This window comes from Nerophis ophidion, linkage group LG06 (assembly GCF_033978795.1).
Source record: "Nerophis ophidion isolate RoL-2023_Sa linkage group LG06, RoL_Noph_v1.0, whole genome shotgun sequence".
Lineage (NCBI taxonomy): Eukaryota > Metazoa > Chordata > Actinopteri > Syngnathiformes > Syngnathidae > Nerophis > Nerophis ophidion.
The window spans coordinates 29,433,210-29,436,970 of record NC_084616.1 but is presented as its reverse complement, the minus strand read 5'-3'; the positions used below and the strand labels follow the sequence as shown (position 1 = coordinate 29,436,970).

General features: G+C 35.9%; 1 long non-coding RNA gene across 1 annotated transcript; it reads right to left on the bottom strand.

Annotated features, from left to right (window-relative positions):
* Positions 1-769: 769 nt before the first annotated feature.
* Positions 770-2,638, bottom strand: LOC133553913 (uncharacterized). Its single transcript, XR_009807010.1, has 3 exons — positions 2,375-2,638; positions 1,381-1,458; positions 770-847 (listed from the first exon to the last, which is right to left on the bottom strand). It is a non-coding gene; the product is annotated as an uncharacterized LOC133553913 (long non-coding RNA).
* Positions 2,639-3,761: the final 1,123 nt, after the last annotated feature.

Below are 3,761 nucleotides of genomic sequence, written 5' to 3'. Positions count from 1 at the left end.
ACATGAGTTCCAAACTCCCTACTGACTAACATGGATGTACCCTTATGAAAATGTTGTCATATAAACTGATCTGTGAGAGATTAAAATTAATAAATGTCTTTCAAAATATAGGTTGGGTCAAATTTAGAGCAGATATAGTAAAAATAGACATGTAATAACCTGTTGGAGGGATGAAGTCGGTTTATGGCTGTCATCTGAATCTATAGAATGTTGAGATAGAACCTCAACAGTTGGTTTCTGCAACAAAACACAAAAATATAATGTCATAACTAATTAATTATAACATTCTCACCACTTTTTGTTGATACAAATCTGAGCATACAATGCCAGATAAAGGGTAAAGATTATTACAGAGTTTCAGCTCTTAGACAATTCATTAAGAATGTAACACACACAAAATTCTGGTTCAGAAAATATGAGGACCTGAATTGAGACACTCATTTTAAAGCTTTGACATTAACATTGTAACACACATTTTCTGGTTCAGAAAATATGAGGACCTTATATGAAACACACCTAAGTCTTTCTTGCTTCAAACAATATAAGGACATGACGAGTGCTCACATGTAGAATTTATGTTGTTGACTTGTAACATCTCCTGTTTTGCTAAACATGAGTTCTAAACTTTCTACTGACTAACATAGATGTACCCTTACGAAAAAGCTGTCATATAAACTGATCTGTGAGAGATTAAAATAAATAAATGTCTTTCAAAATATAGGTTGGGTCAAATTTAGAGCAGATATAGTAAAAATAGACATGTAATAACCTGTTGGAGGGATGAAGTCAGTTAATGGCTCACATCTGAATCTGGAGAATGTTGAGATGGAACCTCAACAGTTGGTTTCTGCAACAAAACACAAAAATATAATGTCAGAACTAATTAATTATAACATTATCAGCACTTTTTGTTGATAAAACTCTGAGCATACAATGCCAGATAAATAGTAAAGATTATTACAGAGTTTCAGCTTTTAGACAATTAATTAAGAATATAAAACACACTAAAATCTGGTTCAGAAAATATGAGGACCTGAATTGAGACACTCATTTTAAAGCTTGGACATTAACATTGTAACACACACTAATCTGGTTTAGAAAATATGAGGACCTTATATGAAACACACCTAAGTCTTTCTTGGTTCAAACAATATAAGGACATGACGAGTGGTCACATGTAGAATGTATGTTGTTGACTTGTAACATCTCCTGTTTTGCTAAACATGAGTTCCAAACTCCTTACTGACTAACATGGATGTACCCTTACGAAAATGTTGTCATATAAACTGATCTGTGAGAGATTAAAATTAATAAATGTCTTTCAAAATATAGGTTGGGTCACATTTAGAGCAGATATAGTAAAAATAGACTTGTAATAACCTGTTGGAGGGATGAAGTCGGTTTATCGCTCACATCTGAATCTGGAGAATGTTGAGATAGAACCCCAACAGTTGGTGTCTGCAACAAAACACAAAAATATAATGTCAGAACTAATTAATTATAACATTCTCACCACTTTTGGTTGATAATATTCTGAGCATATAATTCTACATAAACAGTAAAGATTATTATAGCGTTTTAGCTCTTGGACTATTATTTAAGAATGTAACATTCACTAAAATGTGGTTCAGAAAATATGAGGACCTGGATTGAAACACTCATTTTAAAGCTTTGAATTAAACATTGTAACACACACTAATGTGGTTCAGAAAAATATGAGGACCTTATATGAAACACACTGAAGTCTTTTTTAGTTCAAACAATATGAGTACATGACAAGTGATCACATATAGAATTCATGTTGCTGACCTGTAACATCTCCTGTTTTGCTAAACGTGAGTTGTAAATTCCACAGACTAACATGGAAGTACGCTTAAAAAAATGTTGTCATATAAACTGATCTGTGAGAGGTTAAAAGGATTAAATGTCTTTTGAAGTATAGGTTGTGTCAAGTTTTTAGCAGATAAAGGGCAGCACGGTGGAACAGGGGTTAGTGCATGTGCGTCACAAATCGAAGGTCCTGAGTAGTCCTGAGTTAAATCCTGGGCTCGTGATCTTTCTGTGTGGAGTTTGCATGTTCTCCCCGTGACTGCGTGGGTTCCCTCCGGGTACTCCGGCTTCATCTTACCTCCAAAGACATGCACCTGGGGATAGGTTGATTGGCAACACTAAATTGGCCCTAGTGTGTGAATGTGAGTGTAAATGTTGTCTATTTGTGTTGGCCGTGTAATGAGGTGGCGACTTGTCCAGGGTGTACTCCCCCTTCCGCCCGAATGCAGCTCAGATAGGCTCAAGCACACCCCGCCAACCCAAAAAAGGGACAGGTAGTAGAAAATGGATGGATGGATGGATAGTAAAATAGTCAAGTAATAACCTGTTGGAGGGATGAAGTCGGTTTATCGCTCACATGAGTCTGGAGAATGTTGAGATAGAACATCAACAGTTGGTGTCTGCAACAAAACACATAAAAATAATGTTAGAACTTATTAATTATAACATTATCAGCACTTTTTGTTGTTAACATTATGATCATATAATGCCAGATAAATAGTAAAGATATTTATAGAGGGTTTCTGTCTCTTGTCCCGCTCATGTCTTGAGATGAACTTCCCTCGGTACTCGACCACAAAAGAACCTTTTTAAATTGATGCAAGAGCAAATACACCATATCCTGATAAAACAGTTTATCAATTAACAATGTTTGGAATATCTATTTTAAAAAGGAATAATAATAGTCGTTACTTGACCAAAAATTCAATTACAAACAGAATTACTCTTTCATAAATGTAAATAATTATTAAATAAAGTACAAACCCCGTTTCCATATGAGTTGGGAAATTGTGTTAGATGTAAATATAAACAGAATACAATGATTTGCAAATCATTTTCAAGCCATATTCAGTTGAATATGCTACAAAGACAACATATTTGATGTTCAAACTGATAAACATTTTTTTGGTGCAAATAATCATTAACTTTAGAATTTGATGCCAGCTACACGCAACAAACAAGTTGGGAAAGGTGGCAATAAATACTGATAAAGTTAAGAAATGCTCATCAAACACTTATTTGGGACATCCCACAGGTGTGAAGGCTAATTTGGAACAGGTGGGTGCCATGATTGGGTATAAAAACAGCTTCCCAAAAAATGCTCAGTCTTTCACAGGAAAGGATGGGGCGAGGTACAACCTTTTGTCCACAACTGCGTGAGCAAATAGTCAAACAGTTTAAGAACAACCTTTCTCAAAGTTCAATTGCAAGAAATTTAGGGATTTCAACATCTACGCTCCATAATATCAAAAGGTTCAGAGAATCTGGAGAAATCACTTCACGTAAGCGGCATGTCCGGAAACTAAAATTGAATAACCGTGACCTTCGATCCCTCAGACGGCACTGTATCAAAAACCGACATCAATCTCTAAAGGATATCACCACATGGGCTCAGGAACACTTCAGAAAACCACTGTCACTAAATACAGTTTGTTGCTATATCTGTAAGTGCAAGTTAAAGCTCTACTATGCAAAGCGAAAGCCAATTAACATCCAGAAACGCCGCCGGCTTCTCTGGGCCCGAGATCATCTAAGATGAACTGATGCAAAGTGGAAAGGTGTTCTGTGGTCTGACGAGTCCACATTTCAAATTGTTTTTGGAAATATTCGAGATAGTTTCACCCGGACCAAAAGGGAAGCGAACCATCCAGACTGTTATCGACGCAAAGTTGAAAAGCCAGCATCTGTAATCGTATGGGGGTGCTTTAGTG